Source organism: Sesamum indicum, linkage group LG6 (assembly GCF_026168435.1).
Source record: "Sesamum indicum cultivar Baizhima isolate 11 linkage group LG6, ASM2616843v1, whole genome shotgun sequence".
NCBI classification, from domain to species: domain Eukaryota; kingdom Viridiplantae; phylum Streptophyta; class Magnoliopsida; order Lamiales; family Pedaliaceae; genus Sesamum; species Sesamum indicum.
Genome location: NC_142662.1, coordinates 14,269,386 through 14,292,640, shown reverse-complemented (window position 1 = coordinate 14,292,640; position 23,255 = coordinate 14,269,386). Strand labels below are relative to the sequence as shown.

The window sequence follows — 23,255 nt, the reverse complement described above, 5'->3', positions numbered from 1 at the left end:
CACGGGCTTGCCAATCCATATCAAATATGGTGTCTAGATTACGACCTTAAGAAAATTCCATGTTTTTGAACTAGACAGTTTCCAAAAGTCCATATCCAGATGGGCCAGGTAATTCAGTGAAACACCGATCGAGCCATATCCAATTAAAGTTCGATTTCTTTCTCAGCAGAGATAGTTCAACATCGTCTTTTACAGGAAGAATTTCACTGAATGAGAATTCCATTCTCATTAAGATACATCAAGAACTCCTACTAAATACACAACACCTCGATCCAATCAAAGGGTTTGACTCTGTAACTAGTTTGGTTCTCCACTTCAAGTCTAATTCCCAGAACTTTCTAAAAGTCTTTAGACTTGTGAACCCTCCACTGGTTTTTATGTATTTAGTGACCTACAGATGTCTATTTGGATCTAATCAAACTGATCACTTGACAATCATACTTTGTCCCAAAAAGTGCTTTCACGGTTTCCTTCAATATCAGGAAGGATTTACAACTTAGTAAACTAAATTATCTATTGCTAGACTCTTTGAATCTACCAACCTACTTATCTTAATTAAGAGGAATATGGCCTAGCTTATGCATCCCATTCTCTGTAAATTTTGTTTTTTGACTGTCGATTAAGCCATTTGTTTTGATCATACATAAACTAATGGAGTATGATAATTTATAATCAGCAGACTCATCTTCAAATAAAAGAAACGTTTATTGATCAAGTTTGTAGTCCAACTTGTCCAAATATTGACTAAAAAAACTTGATCATGTTGGGTTACGTAATTGTATACTATCTTAAGATGAATAATAATGGGTAAGTCCACTTAGTCTTATAGCTTTTGTAGCAATGGCCTAGTCATTGTCTAGCTGTAAGACTACATGTCTTAGCTTTCTACTCCTTTTCGTTTCTGCAAGCCATTTGTAAAAACGTACTTCTAGAGCAAGTATCCAATACTTAGTAGTACGATTAGCAATCATGCTGCTCAATAACAAATGCAACAGCTTGGTGAAGACGAGTTCATGACACTGCCTCTTCCAATGCCCCTTGGCAATTCATGCAAACGCTATGTGTAACTCTTGATTGCTAAACCATTTTTCCATTTCCTTTACCGTCACGCAACTAGGCAACAAGAGTGCTAAAAGCGCTTGCAAGGGCTGACTCCACTCCATCCTTCTTCCTCATTCAGCATCTGGAACCTTTGCTTTACACTTTTGAGGTTGAAACAACCAAATCTAATACCAATGGCGTAGATTTCTCAATAGTTGCCTCGTATTGGTCCAACATGTCTATCAACTCATGAATGGTCTTCTCAAGCCGATTTAGAGTTGATGATAAATAGGTTGAAGGAGGGATGAAGGGACTGAAGGATTATGTTAATGTACATCTCTTTTTCAAGATCAACACTTAGGTCCTTGAGCTTCTCCAGAAGGGATAGCATCTTAACCCCATGTTTATGTACAGACGACCCCCAGTCATCTTGACTTAAAAAAATGCTTACATCGCGACATATCTAATATGACGGTTCGATGTCGCATAAACTCATTTTATATGGAGTATTATTTAGCCAAGAACGTCCAGCATGTCATATTGCTCATTGGTCATGGAGCAATTATAATGCTGATGACCTTGCGATTATCCTGATGCCTTAATCCTGAACGTCAAACATTCTTTAGGTGAGAACCCCTCTCGCTAGTGCGATAGAAGTGGCTTATTCATGATAGAAGTCAGGTTTCGAAAATTGAGGTCAATCCTCTGATTTCACAGCCAATTTATTGATTAATGTGTTTCACTAAATAAAAGGCAAAATTTCACTTTTGGTCCCACTAAATAGGGTCATTCTCACTTTTGTTCCCGCGCTTTAGGTGCTCAACACTTCTAGTCCCAAAACCCTAATTTTTTAACACTTTTAGTCCCACACAGTTAAAAACTAACGGAAACGGCACGTGACACGCACGTGCCGTTAGTCAGCTGGTATGGTCCATGTTGGTCAACGGCAAAATATCACTTTTGGTCCCACTAGATAGCGTTATTCTCACTTTTGGTCCCACGCTTTACGTGTTCAACACTTGTAGTCCCAAAATCCTAGGGCCCGTTTGGTTGTGTTTTCATTTTCATTTTCATTTTCAATTTCCAACATTTGGAAATAGGTAGAAATACTTTATTGGTTTTTGTGCGAAAATTGATAATATATTTGGATTAGTTGCTTCCAAATATAGGTATATAGGTGTGAGAATGTTGAATATATGTATATGTATTTTTTATGTGACAGAAATTGGTTATAAGGGTTGACCAAATTGATCGAACATTTGTGTCTTTTTCTATTCATATTTATGTATAGATATATACATATATATTGTGAATGCCAAATAAAAATGTGAAGAATATACTTTATTCAATACTTTATTTAAATAAGTTAGGTCTAAATTAAATAAATAATTTAATATGACCAAGACATCAACAATATAATTCTGTTTATATTTTTAATTTCAATTAAAATATTTTTTTTGATTTTATATATATCAATAAAATAGTATTTTATATTAAGGTGCAATATAAATTTTTTAACACCTTTAGACCCACTCCGTTAAAAACTGACAGAAACGGCATGTGACAAGTCACGTGCCATTAGTCATAGGGGTGGCAGATGAGTCGAGCCGACTTGACTTTGAGCTCGAGCTCATGTTTACTTGTTCACCGCTCGCGAGCTGGTGAATTTTTTTTTATATATTATTTTTAATTTTTTTATATATTTAATTTTATATCTAATATTTGATCAGTTTTATAATCTAATTGATCGTATATTATAATTATTAATCAATATCATCTATTTTATTTTGTATAATAATAAATTATGATACTTTTATTTATATATTTAATCTTTATACAAAAATAAATCTAATCAACAACTTAGCAAATTATAATATTTTTTATAATTAAAATTATTATTTAATATGATATATAGAACTTTATGTTATATTTTAATATATATTTGTATTACGTTAATATTTTTTAAATTGACAAGTAATTCACTTATGATTCTTTATTATTTATAAATTTATGTCAAAATTTAGTAATTCTTATGAATTAATCTAAAAATCATAATAATAATAATAACAAAAATAATAATAATGATGATGATAATGGTTGAACAATTTTAATTATTATTTTTATTAGATATATAATGAGATTAAAAAGTTTAATCAATAATTAAGATATCTTAAAATTTGGGCACCTGATTCATACGAAATTTAAATATATATAAGATTGTGTCTATTAGATCATATCAGACGGTATGATTTAAAATGACATGGCCTGATTCAACGATACACCGTCTTGAATGATTACTCTTATATTTTGATATCAGATGGTTTGGGTGTGTTTTTAGCATCTTGTTTAATTTTTTTTCTTGGGTTTGAGTGTGTTTTCAGGGGACAATGATTTGTTTATTTCTTGTTGTTGTTGTTTGGTTTTATAAAAGAGTTGTAATGTTGTATGGAAGATCATTATCGATTAGCAAAATTTCTGAAAATTTTTGTATGTAATGTTGTAAAATTCCTCTCCTTCCCACCTCTATTCTTCTGCAATTTCTGGAACAAAATCGAGCTCGAGTTCGAGCTCGAAAATAATGTATCGAGCTCGAGCTCGAGCTCAACCTCGGTGAGCTCGTCGAGCTCGAGCTCAAACAAAGAACCCTCTCACACTCAGTTTCTTTTTCCTTCCCAACCTCATTCATGGTGGCTCTTAGGCCTCTCTATCTCTCTGCATTTTACCATACCAGTGGTATTTGACTGAGAAGTTGCAAGATTTAGTCTAGAGGATGACTCAATGAACACAGCTCAAACAAAGAACCCTCTCACACTCAGTTTCTTTTTCCTTCCCAGCCTCATTCATGGCGGCTCTTAGGCCTCTCTGTCTCTCTGCATTTGCATTCTTCTCACTCTCACTCACTCTGATTCAGATGTTGAGTTGCTTTTGATGAAGATTAAGCTTTCACTACAAGGAACCGCCGAGAACTTGCCGTTGTTGTGCTGGAATGTCTCAGTCCCACTCTCCATTAGGGTTTTGGGACTACAAGTGTTGAAAACGTAAAGCGTGGGACCAAAAGTGAGAATGACCTTATCTAGTGGGACCAAAAGTGATATTTTGCCGTTGACCAACATGTACCATACTAGTTGACTAACGGCATGTGACAAGTCACGTGCTGTTTCCGTCAGTTTTTAACGGCGCGGGACTAAAAGTTTTAAAAAATTAGGGTTTTGGGACTACAAGTGTTGAGCACCTAAAGCGCGGGACCAAAAGTGAGAATGACCCTATTTAGTGGGACCAAAAGTGAAATTTTGCCCTAAATAAAATAAGTCTAAAACATATAATGGAAAGCAGATTCTAGACATACATTGAAAATGTAAAGCAGAAAAACAAGTAGATTGTTGTAATATTGTTCAAGTTAAGACTTGGTCTTTTAGTCAATAATCCCTCCCACTATTTCTACAAAAGCCCACCACTCTCAAGTGGGGTTTTGGAAAATTATTTCTTAATGGGTTTGGGATCCACAAGCACAATTTACCATGCCCCGCTTTTATGATTCATATGGAGAAAGGCTCATGGGACGTATCCAATAACAATATCATTCCATGAGATTCTCATATTTTGCCTCACCTTTTAACATGATCTCAAGGAGTCTAAGCGAATCATGCTACTTGGTGTTGAGCTCGACCTATCAATCAAATCACACTTCAATTGTCGCCTCTCATGACTCGTAAGACAGGGAAACAATGAGCGTGTTCCTTTGTTCATAACAATATTGCAACTTGCTAAAAATCTAAATATTCCACAACTCGTGAGACACCATATAGGTAGCGGTTCACATTGTTATGGATGGAAGGACTGGACAGATCAAAAAATCATTTAGATCCAAGTCCATAACGGGCCTATATTTACTTAGTGTCATGCTCAACCCATCAACCAAATTACACCTCAACTGTTAACCCCCACAACTTATGAGACAGGAAAATAGTGAGCGTGTTCCTTTGTTAATAATAATAGTGCACCTTGCCTCTATTCCAAACGTGCCAAGACTGCAACAAAAGATAGAGGCAAGCTGCACCATTATTGTTAGCAAAAAAACACGCTTATAGCATCTACAGAAATACAAGTTTAAAATTGCAATTAAAAGGATGATCAAACATGTGAAGCTTGCGCTGCTGTAATGTTTTTTTTTTGGAATTATTTTTTTCCCAAACATTACATTGAAAATAAAACCAAGCATTTACAGAAAAATTCAATTTTTTTCTCAAAAACTCAAATCATCCAATTAATTAAAAAATTAAACAAGTTCATACACATAATTATCAATGAAGTAAGCAATTAAAAGATACTTGAAAAAACCGTTAACATGCTTATCACATAAAAACGATAGCCTTTACATCGATCAAGTATCTGATACCACTTGAAAGGAAAGCAAGTGGATCGGCCCACAAACGCGCTAGCAGAAGCGAGATATGAAAATAACAATTTAAAATTTTGAACATGAATCGTACCAAAGGGTGTACCCTTGGTATTCCCAAATGTTCGATGTAGTTTGAAAATTAAACAACAATAAAGAAATAATCATATGAGGATATGGTTGGAAAATAAGAAGGTGAAGCGTAAATGTATAATCGAATTTTACCTCTAAAAGTTTCAAGATTCTAATCGGAAAACTTCATCAAATTTGTTTGTTCGAGATTCCAACGTAGGAATTCTCCAAAGATAATTCACACCACACCGTAATAAATGAGACTTTGATCCCTTTTCTAGAAGGAATCGAAACCAAAACTCTCACCTAGTGAGAAGGGGAGAGGTGGCCGAGACTAGGAGGAGAGGGAGGGCATTTCTCTTTTATATATTGTATTGTGCAATGAAATTATTTCCTAAACAATTATACATAATACTAATATATATGCCTTAATAGATGAATAAGAATGTGTCTAGATACATTCCATCATCAATCTATTCCAAATAGAAAAGAGTTTAATTATATAACCTAGCTAGCACTTTCTAAAAGTGCAATTTTCTCTCCATCAATTTTGCTAGTGGGACTTAATGAGTGGGTTGAATTTATTAAAAATAAATTCAAAGTCCAATAAATTTTAATTAAATTTAATTTAATAAAATTCATTCAATTGAATCCACTAGGTATTTAATCCAATTAAATACTCAAGCCCACATGATCTCTTTATTAATTAATAGAATCCAATTCATTAATTAATAAAGACAAGACCAATTTAAATTAATCCAATTAATTTAAACTTGGGTCATCCATCGAATGGAGCTCAGTGTAAGTAATCCAATTACTTACACCTTATGAAATTAATTCCTTGTTCTTTGTTGGTGATTTGTATATGATTCTTTAGGTTCACCTTTCAGCTAGACTTGCGCTAGTGTCTAACACTATTATTAATTAAATCTAATTTAATTAATAATTTTTTGATCAACCCTTTATCAAGAGAACCCTCTACCATGGGTGGTCGTTTAGCAACGGTCCATTGCACAAGAGACTAGGTGAATGTCTGTGTGAATATTTAGGCTTCCAAGTCCATATGGGTACAATCCTTCCATACGCCGTCTCCCGGCCTTAGTCTAGGGCATGGAATTTAATGTCGATTCTCATCTTTGACTAGGCATCTATATTTTAATACTTAAGACTGCGCTATGCTTAATTGATCGATATAGGAACCTCTTTTCCCATTCAATCAATCACTGTGGCCATAGGTTCATAAGGCGTGAACGCTTCTGCAAGTGCATAGGAGATACCTCTATCACATATTGATAAGGGACGAATGCTCTTCTTAGAAATCACTATCCTTGGTACATATTCCGACTACAGTGGACAAGGCTTATGATGATTATGTCTGTGACACTGCGCACAACTAAGTGCACGTCGTGATTCCTTAAGTCTGAGGACTACTCTTGTACTATCGGAGCTGGAGACTCAAGTTATACAAACTAAACGTTCAAGACTTTCATATGACGATCCCCGCGAGTTGGTTCAGTTAGTTGACCACCTTGTCGACTAATCCACTAAAATTTCATAGACATCTAACGTTTGTTGTCGATGAAACACTTAATGCAATACTTAGTGCAAGTCCAAATAGAAATTTCGATGCCCAGTCTCGAGGTCCTCATCTAGATCAACTCTCAAAAGTTGATCTCATAACCACCATCCAATGCGCAACCCAATTACATGGGTTATTAAATGGTCTGTGGATATCTAATATGACGTCAAAACCAGAGCTTAACGTAATTGGTAAGTAACAGACTCATGTACCAATAATGAATACTTACCATATTCGTCAGGACAATATTACTTAAATAAAGATCACTTGATAGTTCTCAAAACCGCCAATCTAATTGACTTTTTGGTCACCTATTCCAACAATTTTGAATTTAGAAAACACAATACAAATTTAATACACTAAAATTCAATTTTTAAATTTACACATTTATATAAATATAAATTGAAACCAATTATACGATTTTATAATACTACCTAAATCAAATTATATTTAATCTAATTTTTTTCCAAATAATTCATGTAGAAAAAAGGTTTAATGCAATTTACCTCTTTGTAATATTGCAAATGAATAAATTACCTACAATAAACAAAGTAACAACAATTTACCCCTATATATAAAACAATTTACCTATAGAAAATACCCCTCTTCTTCACTTATTATTTTGAGTGAAAAATTTCCTCCAACCTAAAGTAAATAAACATGAATAAATAACTTATTTCTTTGGGCATGTTTACAACATCAATTTGCCGTGAAAATTATTCACTAGTACAATATTCTCACTCCCCCTCCCCCAACACCCCACCGGGCACCTTAAACCAAAGAGAGAGAGAGAGAGAGAGAGAGAGAGAGAGAGGGGGGGGGGGAAGGTAATTCATAAAGTTCATTATCCCCTATTCATTTTTATCTAGATTCGTTTAGGGTGAATATGTCCTTAGATATATATCCAAAAATTTGGTTATTTTACCGAAAATGGGGAAGTAATTATACTTTTATTTACTTCTACATATCTATAAAAGTATGAATGAGTGTTGAATTTGATAATGATGCAGCTGCAACTATTCTTGAGGAAGAAGGTGAGGGTACATGTACTTTTGCAGATGTCTTGGACAAGGGATGAATTTGATGAATAGTATCTAAAGTCATGTTTTCGTTTTGCACGTTTTTGTTCTTCTTGAGGTGTAATGTTGAGTCATCTGTTCTCTTGTTTATTTGTCCACATCATTGGGTAGACGGTTAGAGTTAGTTGGAATAAGGCAGTGCCTCTTTGATATTTAAGTGAGGATTTCCTCCTTCATTAATATACGAAAACAAATTTTTTCATAACCAAGTACAAATTTTCTCTCTGAATATGGCTTTCATCTTCTTCTCTCTTCCAATTCTCTCTGAATCTACCAATTTCAGCATGGTATCAGAGTCTTCTTCTCGAAGGTCTCTACATACTGAGCATCTGTGTGCTGCGATCTACATCTAGTTGAGTTGCTAGTAGCACTGTGTGATTATGGCAGAAACAACAGCTACGACAGAACTATTTCTTGAGCTAAGGAAATAAAATCAATATGTGAAGGCGGTGCTTTATTAGCATCTGTGAAACCACTCAGGATTTGGTTTAGCTTCATCACCTATAGATGGAATAAGTTTTCTGGCATGGAGCATAACAGTACACATTTCACTTGGCTGCAAGTTTTCGATGTTATTGGTGGTACATTTCCTCGTCCAGCTGTTGGATCTACGAAATTTGAACAGTGAAGACAAGTAGTTCTAATGGTCAATTCATGTCTTTGGAAGGCAATCTCTAAAGAGATTGTTGAAGCTTTTATGTAAACTAGTTCTTCGCGCGAATTGTGGCTAGAACTGCAGGCTGCATATGGATGAAGTAATGGTCCTTTATCTATGAGATTCAGCGAGAGATTTCCTCTATATAACAAGGAGATCTGTCCCTCATTGCTTACTTAACAAGGGTGAAAAAGTTGCGGAAAGAACTCATATGTTTGGCTCTTACGCCTAAGTGCACCTGGGGACGGAGTTCTTGTGGGATAAACAAGTCTATTACGGACTTATGTGCATCAACACAACTGATGCAGATTCTCATAGGACAACATAATGCCTTCGACAGTGAACGAGTCAGGTGTTAATGATAGATCCATTACCAGATATTGAAAAAGCTTATCTATGTTTTTTGCGATGGATAAACAAAGGCCTGTCCACATTAATTTAGCTAATTCTACTATTTAAGGAGAATAGGAGATAGGGTGGTGATAAATATGCACAAAAGAAGAAATCATTTGTGGATAAAAAGAGTTTGATTTGTACAATGTTAGATTAGGTGACCAGAAAGTCAATTATATTAGCAGTTTTGGGAACCATTTAGCAATCTTTATGAATGTCATATTATCTTAAATAATGTAGTAAGCATTCATCTGTGGTATCATACGTTTGTTGTGCTTACTATTTACATTGAAAGATGTTTTAACGTCACAACAAATGCCCACAGACCAATTGAATGACCAATGTAGTTGGACTGCACATTGGATGACAGTTATGAATCCAACTTCTAATTGTTGATTTGAGACGTTTCAAGTCAAGGACCATGAGTGTAGCACCCCCTTCGCTACAAGAGCTATATCTACCCTAAACGTCATAGTTATAGTAACCCCTGTGTTCATGTATATACATTTGCACATAATCATCTATTCAATTTGCATACATAATCCCAACACGTCATAATAGGTATTATCAACCCACAACATTATATATATAAATATCAAATACCACAAGTAATATCCATGCTTACGTTCCCTCTATACAACAAAATATGATCTGTACTCTAACTGACAACGAGGAGAAAACAACATACTGGCCCGACCTACCTGAGTATAGTGCGTAGACCTAATCTTCAACAGTCAAACACCTCAAAGTCTACTCTTGAAAGAAAATATCAACAGAGGGATGAGCCTGCCACTTAGTAAGTAAATAATCAGCCCCATCTATATATGTATATCAAACGCAGCTCAAACAGGACAAGTAGGCAACATGCATGAATTACAATCAATTTAACTCCACCATAATTGTAGTACACCACATAGCTATCTCACAATAAAATAATCAATTAAACTTTCTTTTTCCTAGTTTGCTTACCAAAAAGTGATATCGTGTTTTTTCCGTCAACTCAGTCTCACCGTTATATAAATTCAAGTGAATCCCCTTGACAGCCGGCTCATCAATCTCATTTCGCATCATAGCTCTTTCATTTCGCAGCATCGCTCTTTTCATATCATATATTTTTTTTGCATATCACAGCATCGCTCTTTTCATTTCACATTTTTTTCATATCGCAGCATCGCTCTTTTTATTTCACATCTTTTTCATATCATTTCGCCATATAGGCTTTTCAACACATCAAGGGGTATTCACACCACAAGTATATTCAATTTCCACCACTTCCTCATATCCACATATCACCATTCTTGTAAGCAACTAGTAACGTAAAATAATATATCAACATATTCTCATTTTAAGACATCCACAACACATCAAACAACAAATATAATATTTCAACGTGTCTTCGTATTCCACACGTACACAATATCGTCAATTAAATTAAATCGTTCACTATTCATATATTTTCAGATAAACCAAAATCAGCATGAACCACAAATTTATATAACAATAATATCACAAATAAATGGAACATATATAGATAATACTAATTATTTACTTACCTCAACCTCACAACGTTTCTTTCTACTCAATCGCTAATTGTCAGTCCTTTCACTTCACCCCCCTATCCTATAATGAGTTATACCATACACAATTAATATATCGAGAATATTGTAATTTCTTTAAAATATAATATTGAATATCATTTGTATAATTTCTAAAAATTCTTTAATATTTTATTTCTATCGAAATACAAATCTTCATTTTTCCTCTTTATTAACTTACCATTTATTAAATATAATTTTCGGAATATTTTATGAATTTTCTATCAATTTCTCGTTATTATACACTTTAATTGAACAATAATACATATAATTGCGTATTTGGTTAAAAATTCCGATGGAATTATGTAAATTAACTATAGTAATACTCAAATCTAATAAATTTAACAATCTAATCGACCAATGATATTATTTTTATATCCAATTTGATATTTAATTCGTCACTATTTTAAATAGCCAAACTCGTAAAATATTTCGGTTATATTGTACATCACTCAATATAATCAACATTTAATAAATGAATTAAATAAATAATATAATTATATAAATTAATAAAAATTAAAATAAAAACTTACCTCCCGCCGCGGATCGCCAAACAGAAAAGGAAATTGCAAATTTTGCAATTTGTGAGATTGTCATAATTGGCTCACTCACATATGCATACCCACCGCCCCACCCCCAAACCCTTTCCTTCATTTCTTTTCTTTTCTTTATTTTTTTTGGCTTTCATATATATTTATATGTACATATGTTACTTACACATATATATTATTCGTAATATATTTTATATATATTATTCTTATTTTTATTTATTTAATTAAACTTTTTTCAAAATACCATTTACGTCCTTCCTAATTTTCTTAATTGATAAAAATTGTCCCAAAATATTGTAACGAACTCCAATTTAATTGATTCAAGTGTTATTATATTCCAATTATGGTCCATAATTTAGTGGCTAATTAACTAAATTTTACGAGAATTTATCAATTAATCCTACAATTATGTATTATAATATTTTGGGCGTCACAATTCTCCCTTCCTAATAAAAATTTCGTCCTCAAAATTTAACTAACTTTCCGGCTCAGGGAATAAATATGGGTATTTTTCTCTCATGTTCTCCTCAACTTCCCAAGTGGCTTCCCTTGGAGACTGATGACTCCACTTGACTTTCACCATTGGTATTTCTTTATTCCTCAATTTCTTTATACTTCGGTCCAAAATTTCTGTTGGCTCTTCTACATATGTTAATCCCTCTGATATCTCTTTCTCTGGCTCATGCAAAATATGACGAGGATCTGATCGGTATCGCCATAGCATAGAAACGTGAAACACGTCATGTATCTGCGATAATTCTATCGGTAATGCTAACCGATAAGCTAGTGGTCCAACTCGCTCCAGAATTTCATATGGCCCAATATATCGCGGACTCAGCTTTCCCTGCTTCCCGAATCTCAAGATTCCTCTCCATGGTGATACCTTTAGAAAGACTTTTTCCCCCACTTCGTATTCCATCTCTCTATGATGCTTATCGACGTAACTCTTCTGTCGATCCTGTGCTGCCTTCAAACACTTTTTAACTATTTTTATCTTGTCCACTGTTTCTTGGACTAACTCCGGCCCTTCAAGCTGTCTCAATCCCTCAATATCCCAACAGATCGGACTTCGGCATTTTCTTCCATACAGAGCTTCATATGGAGCCATACCAATACTGGAATGAAAACTATTTTTATAAGCAAATTCCATCAGTGGTAGATGATCATCCCAATTTCCTCTGAATTCAATTACGCAGGCTCTCATCATAGGTTCCAATGTCTGAATCGTTCTTTCTGACTGTCCATCGGTCTGAGGGTGAAACGCTGTACTGAAATGCAATTTTGTACCTAGCGCCGTTTGCAAGCTTCCCCAGAAATGAGAAGTAAATCGAGGATCTCTATCAGAAACTATAGAGGTAGGAATGCCATGTAATCTCACAATCTCTGAAACATATAATTCGGCGTGCCTATCCAAGGAATCATTTTGACGGATTGCCAAGAAATGTGCAGATTTAGTCAATCTGTCAACAATCATCCAAATAGCATCATGTCTTCTGAACGTACATGGTAACGCAATGACTAAATCCATAGTAATCTTTTCCCACTTCCATTCAAGTATAGTCAAAGGATGAAGTTTAGCAGCTGGTACTTGGTGTTCTGCTTTTACCTGCTGACAAGTTAAACATTTTGCTACAAACTCTGCCACATTTTTCTTCATTGTTGGCCACCAGTAATAAGGTCTCAAATCCCGATACATCTTGGTACTGCCAGGATGCATAGCATATGGTGCGTAGTGCGCCTCGTGCATAATTTTCATTGTCAACTCCTCTACGTTCGGCACGCATATACCTTTTCCATTGAACAATGTACCATCTTCTTAAATTATAAATTGATCGCTCTTTCCTTTTTGCACCTTAGCTTTCATCCTCTATAGATATGGATCTCTAGCCTGTGCATCTTTAATTTGATCCTTGACGGAGGGCTTCACTTGTATCGTAGCCAGTAGAATATCACCACTAATGCTAAAGTGTACATCCATAGCTCTGAGGGCAGTCAAATACTCCATGTTATAGCAGATCATACCCGCAAGTTGGTCCACCGTCTTTCTACTCAAAGCATCTGCTACAATGTTTGCCTTTCCGGAATGATACTCAGGTGCAGTCATAATCCTTCAAAAGCTCCATCCATCTTCTTTGTCTCAAATTCAACTCTTTTTGTGTTGGAATGTACTTTAGACTTTTGTGATCTGTAAATATTTGAAACGTCTCCCCGTATAAGTAATGCCTCCAGATCTTCAATGCATGTACTATGGCTGCTAACTCCAGATCATGGGTCGGATAGTTCATCTCGTGTGGCCTCAACTGCCTCGAAGCATAAGCTATAACTCTCCCATGCTGCATCAAAACACACCCAAGTCCTTATCGTGAAGCTTCAGTAAATACCACATATCCTCCATCCCCAGATGGCAAAGCAAGGATAGGTGCTGAAGTGAGTCTCTTCTTCAACTCCGCAAAACTCTAAGCACATTTTTCATTCCAATTAAATGGTGCATTCTTCTTCAACAAGTTCGTCAGAGGTTTTGCGATTATAGAGAAGTCCTTTACAAATCTTCTATAATAACTAGCCAATCCCAGAAAACTCCGGATCTCCGACACATTTTTAGGTGGCTCCCATTCTAAAATAGCTTTAACTTTTGCTGGATCAGGTTGTACCCCTTCTTTAGAAACAACGTGCCCCAAAAAAGCAATTTCCTCCATCCAAAACTCACATTTGCTGAATTTACCGTACAACTGTTTCTCTCTCAGGATCTGTAAAATTGTCCGTAAATGTTGTTCGTGTTCCTCGGGACTACTCAAATATATCAAAATATCATCAATAAAAATAATCACAAATTGATCAAGGAATGGTTGTAGCGTCTTGTTCATGAGAGCCATGAAAGCTGCAGGGGCATTCGTCAATCCAAATAGCATAACAATAAATTCATAGTGGCCATACCTGGTCCTGAAAGCTTTCTTTGGGATTGACTCTTCCTCAATCCGTAGTCGCCAATATCCTGACCTCAAATCAATTTTAGAGAACACAGTGGCACCCTTTAGCTGATCAAGCAGATCGCCAATCCGTGGCAAAGGATACTTATTTTTTATTGCGATTCGGTTCGCTGTCTATAATCGACACATAATCTCATACTCCCATCCTTCTTCTTTACGAATAATACTGGTGCTCCCCACGGTGAAATACTAGTTCGGATGAGCCCTTTATCCAATAGCTCTTCTAGCTGCTTCTTTAATTCTTTCAATTCTAATGGAGCCATTCTATACGGTGCAATAGAAATAGGTACCGCCCCATGAATAGTATCTATTTCAAAGTCTACTCGATGAGGTGGTAGTCCAGGTAATTCATCAAGAAAAATATCAGGAAATTCCCTCACCACTGGAACATCTAATACACCCGGACTAACTTTCATGGTATCGTGCATACTAGCTAAATATGCTTCACACCCTTCTTTAATTAGATTAAAGGTGGTCACAACAGAAATTAGGCAGTTAGGTATCACTTTTCTTTCCCCCACTATAACCGTCTTCATCTGCCCATTGACTTCAACCATCACCTCTTTTTTTGACAATCCACTAAAGCATGATTACTAGCTAACCAGTCCATCCCCAGAATGACATCAAATTCCCTAAGGTATATTACAACCAAATCTGCATATAAAGTAACACCCTCCACCACTACTGGAAAAATTCTCACCACCGTATTCACTAATACAAACCCACCAGCAAGCATAGACACATGTAAACCATGTCCAAATGGTTCTATTTTAGCATGTAGATGAGATGCAAAATCACGTGATATAAATGAACAAGTAGATCCTGGATCAATCAATACATGTGCACTAAAATCGCAAATAGAGAAGGAACCAGTGATAACCTCGGGTACCGTAGGAGCTTGTTCTTTTGTGATTGCATACACCCTGGCTTGTGGCTGAGGCTGACTACTTTGTCATGTTGACGTCATGGAAAGATTCCCGCTACCTCGACCACCTCTACCTCGTCCTCTACTCGTACCTGCCCATTGTGAGTTCTTCCCCACACTGCTTACCCTTGAAGTCTGGGGTCCTCTGGTATCATCTCCCGACGTGGGACAATCTCTAACAATGTGTCCTGGTTGATGGCAACGGTAACATACAATTGGTCAGGCTCCCCAACAGTCACCAGTGTGTCGCCTACCACAATTAGCACAAGAGGGAATAGATCTTCCACTGAATGATCTGGCTGGATCGTGTCTTACTCCAAATCCAACCGAAATAGACCCACCTCAACTCGAGAACATTGAAGGAGACCTGCTAGTTTGACCCACTCCTCGGCCTCTGAACCAACCTCTCTGCGAACCAGAACCCCTAAAGGAAAATGCACCACTCTGTCCCACTGTAAGATTCAGGTTACCTAATTTCTTTCGTTTAGCATCAGTTGAACTCCTTTCAATTGACGTCTCTTCTCCCCTCAGTGCTGCTTCCAGCAGTGCACCATAGCTTGGAGGTTTGATTGCTATTTTCTCCCGAATCTCAAGTCTCAACCCCCTTTCAAATCTGTCTCTTCTCAATTCATCGGTACTCACTTCTTCTAGAGCATATTTTGACAATCTCACAAATTGCAGTTCATATTCAGCAACAGATAACTCATTCTGCTTTAATTCTAGGAATTCAACTTTTTTACGGTTTCTGTAGACTGGTGGAGTATATTTGTCAGCAAATTCTTTCAAAAAGTCATTCCACGTCCAAGTGGCTGGTCGGTTCCTGCTCCCTGGGACTGTTTCCCACTAATCTAAGGCATCTTTCTCCAGTAAGGACACTGCATACCTCAATTTTTACTTAGAAGTACACTCGATTCTGTCCAACACCCTTTCCGTATTTCTCAGCCATTCTTCTGCTTCAGCAGGGTCAGTTATACCGGCAAATACCTTTGCCCCCTGTCTCCTCACTATTTCATAATTCTTGTCAATAACTGCATCTTGTGGTTGTGATTGTGGCGATGGAGCCATCCTCTGCATCATTTCCGTAAACCGTTGCATAAAAGGGTTAATTTCTGGTTGTGGGCATTTCTATTTTTGGATTCTAACCCTTGATGTTCTGATCCTGAATCATGACCCTACACAGACTCTATTGACTCAGTTGGGCCAGCAACATTTTCTCTTGACGCTTCCATCCTATATAAAATACACACATGTGAGTAGATTCCTAACATATACACCTTAAATATAAAATAACATTTCATCTACTATCCCAAGGAAATCTAATCCCTGCTCTGATACCACCTAATGTAGCAACCCCTTCGCTACAAGAGCTATATCTACACTAAACGTCATAGTTATAGTAACCCCTGTGTTCATATATATACATTTGCACATAATCATCTAATCAATTTGCATACGTAATCCCAACACGCCATAATAGGTATTATCAACCCACAACATTATATATATACATATCAAACACCACAAGTAATCTCCATGCTTACGTTCCCTCTATACAACAAAATATGATCTGTACTCTAACTGACAACGAGGAGAAAACAGCATACTGGCCCGACCTGCCTGAGTATAGCGCGTAGACCTAATCTTCAATAGTCAAACACCTCAAAGTCTACTCCTGAAAAAAAATATCAACAGAGGGATGAGCCTGCCACTCAGTAAGTAAATAATCAGCCCTATCTATATATGTATATCAAACACAACCCAAACAGGACAAGTAGGCAACATGCATGGATTACAATCAATTTAACTCCAACATAATTGTAGTACACCACATAGCTATCTCACAATAAAATATTCAATTAAACTTCCCTTTTCCTAGTTTGCTTACCAGAAAGTGATATCGTATTTTTCCCGTCAACTCAGTCTCACCGTTATATAAATTCAAGTGAATCCCTTGAGATCCGGCTCATCAATCTCATTTCGCATCATAGCTCTTTCATTTCGCAGCATCGTTCTTTTCATATCATATATTTTTTTTTTCATATCGCAGCATCGCTCTTTTCATTTCACATCTTTTTCATATCGCAACATCGCTCTTTTCATTTCACATCTTTTTCATATCATTTCGCCTTACATGCTTTTCAACACATCAAGGGGTATTCACACCACCATTATATTCAATTTCCACCACTCCCTCATATCCACATATCACCATTCTTGTAAGCAACTAGTAACGTAAAATAATATATCAACATATTCTCATTTTCAGACATCCACAACACGTCAAACAACAAACATAATATTTCAACATGTCTTCGTATTCCACGTACACAATATCGTCAATCAAATTAAATCATTCACTATTCATATATTTTCAGATAAACCAACATTAGCATGAACCACAAATTTATATAACAGTAATATCACAAATAAATGGAACATATATAGATAATACTAATTATTTACTTACCTCAACCTTACAACGTTTCTTTCTACTCAATCGCTAATTGTCAGTCCTTTCACCTCACCCCCGTATCCTATAATGAGTTATACCATACACAATTAATATATCGAGAATATCGTAATTTCTTTAAAATATAATATTGAATATCATTTGTACAATTTCTAATAATTCTTTAATATTTTATTTCTATCGAAATACAAATCTTCATTTTTCCTCTTTATTAACTTACCATTTATTAAATATAATTTTTGGAATATTTCTATGAATTTTCTATCAATTTCTCGTTATTATACACTTTAATTGAACAATAATACATATAAATGCGTATTTGGTTAATAATTCTGATGGAATTATGTAAATTAACTATAGTAATACTCAAATCTAATAAATTTAACAATCTAATCGACCAATGATATCATTTTTATATCCAATTTGATATTTAATTTGATACAATTTTAAATAGCCAAACTCATAAAATATTCTGATTATATAGTACATCGCTCAATATAATCAATATTTAATAAATGAACTAAATAAATAATATAATTATATAAATTAATAAAAATTAAAATAAAAACTTACCTCCCGCCGCGGATCGCCGAACAGAGAAGGAAATTGCAAATTTTGCAATTTGTGAGATTGTGATAATTGGCTCACTCACATATATATATGTAGGGGTGGGGCGGTGGGTGAGGGCCCAGCCCCAAACCCTTTCCTTCATTTCTTTTCTTTTCTTTATTTTTTTTTTGGCTTTCATATATATATATTTGTACATATGTTACTTACACATATATATTATTAGTAATATATATTTTATATATTATTATTATTATTATTTTATTTATTTAATTAAATTTTCTCAAAATACTATTTACGTCCTTCCTAATTTTCTTAATTAATAAAAATTATCCCAAAATATTATAACGAACTCCAATTTAATTCATTCAAGTGTTATTATATTTCAATTATGGCCCATAATTTAGTGGCTAATTAACTAAATTTCACGAGAATTTATCAATTGATCCTAGAATTATGTATTATAATATTTTGGGCGTCACAATGAGACTGGGGCATTGATAGTCCTATAGAAACTTACATTGAGTATTACATTTATTGGATGAGTGTAGTGTTTCATTAGCGACAGAAATGGGATGTCTATGCAATTTTAATGGATTAGTTGACAAAGTTGTTAACTGATTGAACTAACTTGCGGGAATCATCAGATGAATGTCTTGGAGGTTTGATTGGTATGAATTGAATTCCCAACTTCGGCAATACAGGATTAGTCTTGGACTTGAGAAATCATGGCAGTCACATGCATGTGATGGCTATTTCTTGGATCTGGCGAGAGATGACTATGTCTTTGATGTGGTCGTTCAGAGACTAGAACATCTAAGATACCTAATAGGTACAGATTTCTAAGTCTGACCAGTAAATTGGATTATGATCCAAAAACATAGACAGAAGCGATGTAGGACATCGGGTTGGGTGAATGGCTTGGAGCCATAAGATTCGATATCGAGTACAAATTAGGTTTGAAACTTCCTGTGCTTGGAATATTCGTTTAGACAAGGTCATGCAGGGTATAACTTAAGTCGAGAATGAGTTGGAAGGTCAGTGGGAGCTTAGTTGTGTTCTTAGTGTTTTAGGTGTGAATGTCTTACTCATTTGGAATGATATGAAGATGTTGGGAAACACTAAAGCACAAACATTATTCACGCAATTCTCCATGAAGGAATTGGTTTCGTTTCCTTATTATAGGGTTAAGCTGTCCAAGACTCAGTCTTAGTGGACTGAGGAGGATCATAGAAAGATATTTGACATCCCCTATGTCTTTTGTCGTTGATAACATGGGTATGTGGTCCAAAGCACTAGGCCGAATGTTGTCTATGCTTTGAGCATAACAATGGATATCGGGAGTGTATCGGGAAGCCACTACTTAGTAGTCAAGATTACTTTTTAGTACTTAAATAAGGATTAAAGAAGTGTTCTTGATGTAAGTCAACGAAGAGTTGATTCTGAAAGGCTATGGTGATACTTGCTTCCTGTTATATGTAAATGGTGATTAGTCTCAATCTGAATGTACATTCAGACTTAATGGTGATGTGGTGTCTTGGAATGGTTTCAAGCAGGATGCCACAATGGTTTTCACCATGGAAGTCAAATGTATAGTGACTTTAGTAATTGCTCAGGAAGTATTTTGGATTAAAAACTACATCCAATGGTTAAATTTGGAGCCTAGCACGACCGAGCCAGTAGTTACCTAGAGAATGACAGCTAGGCAATGGCACAAGAAAGAGGGCCAAGATCTCATCACAGATCCAAGGAATATTCTTAGACGCCAACATCAATTTGGATGTTGGTAGGAAGAGGTGACGTGCGGTTGAACCCATGAGACTGAGTTGGTATCGCAGATTGCTCACTCAGATAGGTCTGAGGGATATTGGCGATTGGCTTTAGGTCAAGTGGAAGATTGTTAGAATAGGTGACTAGAAAGCCAATTGGATTAGTGGTTTTGGGAACCATTTAGCAATCTTTATGAATGTGATATTATCTTGATGGATGTAGTAAGCATTCATTTGTGGCACTATGTATTTGTTGTTCTTATTATTTATGTTCAAAGGTGTTTTAACGTCATAACAAATGCCCACAGATCAATTTATGTTCTTATTATTTATGTTGAATGACCCAAATGTGTTTCCTTGGTCGATCAATAGAGTAATAACTATTCAGCATAGTTGTTGGTCCAAGATGGGAATCGATGGCCAATTTCATACCCTAGACTAAGGCCAGGAGATGGTCGACGGAAGGACCGTACCCGTATGGAACTTGAGAGCTTAAATGTTCACGCCAACATTCACATAGTCTCTAGTGCCATGGATCGTTGCTAGATGGTCACCCACGGTGGCGGGCATTTTCGATTAATGGTTAATTGGAAGTAATTAATTAAATAAGATTTAGTTAATTATTTGTGTAGGACAAATACCCAAGTCTAGATGAGGATGAACTTAAAGAGTAACACACAAATCACTATGGAAGTGGTGGAATTAATTCGTTTCTTTGGATTAAATTAATTAAGGCGAATATATGTAAATAAATCATTTATTTAATAATCCATTTGATGGATTGCTCAAGAATTAATTGGATTAATTTATTAGGTTTAGTTTAATTAATTGATTGGATCAATTAATTATTGTTTGGGCTTAGATTTATTTTATTTGATTAAATGAATCTTTGGACTTTGTTGCGCTAAAATTAATTTAATTAATTATTGTCCAATGGACTTTGGTTGGGTTTGATTTAATTTGATTATATCAAGCCTGGTGCATACTTGAAGTCCAAACTCATTTGAGTGAGGTTGAAGCAAGTTAAGAAGGAGTTGAAACTCCTCACCATGATGAACATGATGACGTGGTTATTTAATCATGGTTGAAGGCTATATGCATGTGTATATATAGGTTGCCTTGGAGACAAACTTAGTAGTTATTGAATTTTGAATTTTTCAATTGTATGTAATAACAAAACTTCACACATATCCAACATACCCTAACACTTTCCTCTATCAAAATATTCTCCTTTAGTTCTATATTGAATTTGAATCAACTTAGAACATAAACAATCCAAAACCACTAAATAATAGTGTTTGTTTGGAGTTGTTTTGCCTTCTTGATATTTGTTCTATCTGGCAATAGAAAACAAACTATATTTATTCCATAGTGTGGTATGAAAAAATTAGAGCAGTTCTAATTTGGATCCTAAAGTGCACGAAAGAGGAACAAAAAGGGAAGCAATGCACGTGGCTACTAATCTAAAGAAACAAAAGGTAAAGTTTAGTGTGTATTTCTATGCTTTTGTTTCATCCTTTAGCCACATGTCTAGCATGATTATATATTTATTATTATGCTTTTAATACCGAACGCCCGAGAATTTCAAAGGGAACACCCCTTTGAATCGTTTTAAACTTTTTATTTCACACTTCTGCCACGTTCCCGGGCCATACAGATTCTTTCATAGACACTGCTACATATATGGACAGTTGTTTCGAATTGCATGGTATACTAGATCGGTATAAATCCTTAGCTTATAAAGACAAAAAGAAACAATGGGTAGTTGGCAGAGGTTTTGTAACAAGTTTGGATGCTAATCCTAGTAATATAATGACCACGCAGAAGGCACTCGCTGATGCACATGTTGCAGAAATTGTATCAAAATTGTTAAAAGTGGTGAAACATAAGAACATGCCATTAGATCCTATTATTCAGTTTGCATTCTTTGGTCAATGTGATGATGAGTTTGCACGTAATTCTTTATCTCTTTCAGTCTTATTCCAAGCCTATGTTATACACATGAATTCTACATCTATCTAACAAAATCACATTGCAATCTATCCTATACATACCTAGTTTTTTATCAAACTTGCTCTCTGTGAGTCAGCTATGTAAAATACTTCCTATGGTTTTTCCTTTTCTCAAGATTCTTGTCTTTTGCAGGACCAGGCTACTAGAGAGATTTTGGTTGAGGCTTCTATATTCAGAAATCTTTATATCTTTCAGCAGCATACTCATAGAGTACCTAAGATGTCCTCTTTATCTTTCACTGATGTATCTTGTTCAGCATCAATTCATTGTAATGTAAATGTATGGCACAAGAGACTAGGTCACCTTCTGTCCCCACAATAAAACGAATTCTAACCTTGACATTTTTTGATGATTCCTTAGATGCTGCTTGAGATGTTTGTGCCTTAGCCGCACAACCCAGAGTTTCTTTTCCTCTTAGTGATTCCTAAGCCTTAGCTCCTTTTCATTTAGTTCATATAGATCTGTCGGGACCATACAAACAACATACTATATCTAATTGCAGTTACATTCTAACAATTCTTGATGATCACAATAATTCATTATGGGTATTTCTTCTTAGACATAAATCCCAAGTCCTTACTACTCTTGCCACATTCTGTCAAATGATCCACACTTAATTTAAGAAAAACATTAAAATACTAGGATCTGACAATGGATCTGAATTTGTTAATGAAGAGTGCCATTCATTTTGTCAATATCTGGGAATCATTCACCAAACATCATGTACTTATACCCCACAACAAAATGGTAGAATTGAAAGGAAACATAGGCATCTTTTAAATGTGGCTAGAGTACTAATGCTTCAAGCTTCATTTCCTATAAATTCTTGGGTGAATCCATTTTTACAGTTACTTTTTTGTTAAACAGAATTCCAACACAAACCTTAGCCTGAAAAACTCCTTATCAAATGTTGTATTATACTACCGCTTCCTACAATCATTTGAGAGCCTTCGAGTGTCTATATTTTGGCACTAACCTCGATTACCAAAAATCCAAATTCCATAAGAGAGTACTCAAATGCATTCTGCTAGGATACTCCATGACTCAAAAACGCTACAAACTCTATGATCTAGAGACTTAACCAATACGTTTGGATTTGTATTTTGGCCCATCTCTAAGATGGGCCAAAACAAATCCATGTTTGGTTTAGGATTTTGCACACC

At 35.3% G+C, this 23,255-nt stretch overlaps 1 long non-coding RNA gene across 1 annotated transcript; it reads right to left on the bottom strand.

Moving 5' to 3' along the window:
• Positions 1-16,753: 16,753 nt before the first annotated feature.
• On the bottom strand, positions 16,754-18,362 carry LOC148787833 (uncharacterized). The gene is made up of 3 exons (XR_016066217.1): positions 18,317-18,362; positions 17,741-17,807; positions 16,754-16,945 (listed from the first exon to the last, which is right to left on the bottom strand). It is a non-coding gene; the product is annotated as an uncharacterized LOC148787833 (long non-coding RNA).
• Positions 18,363-23,255: the final 4,893 nt, after the last annotated feature.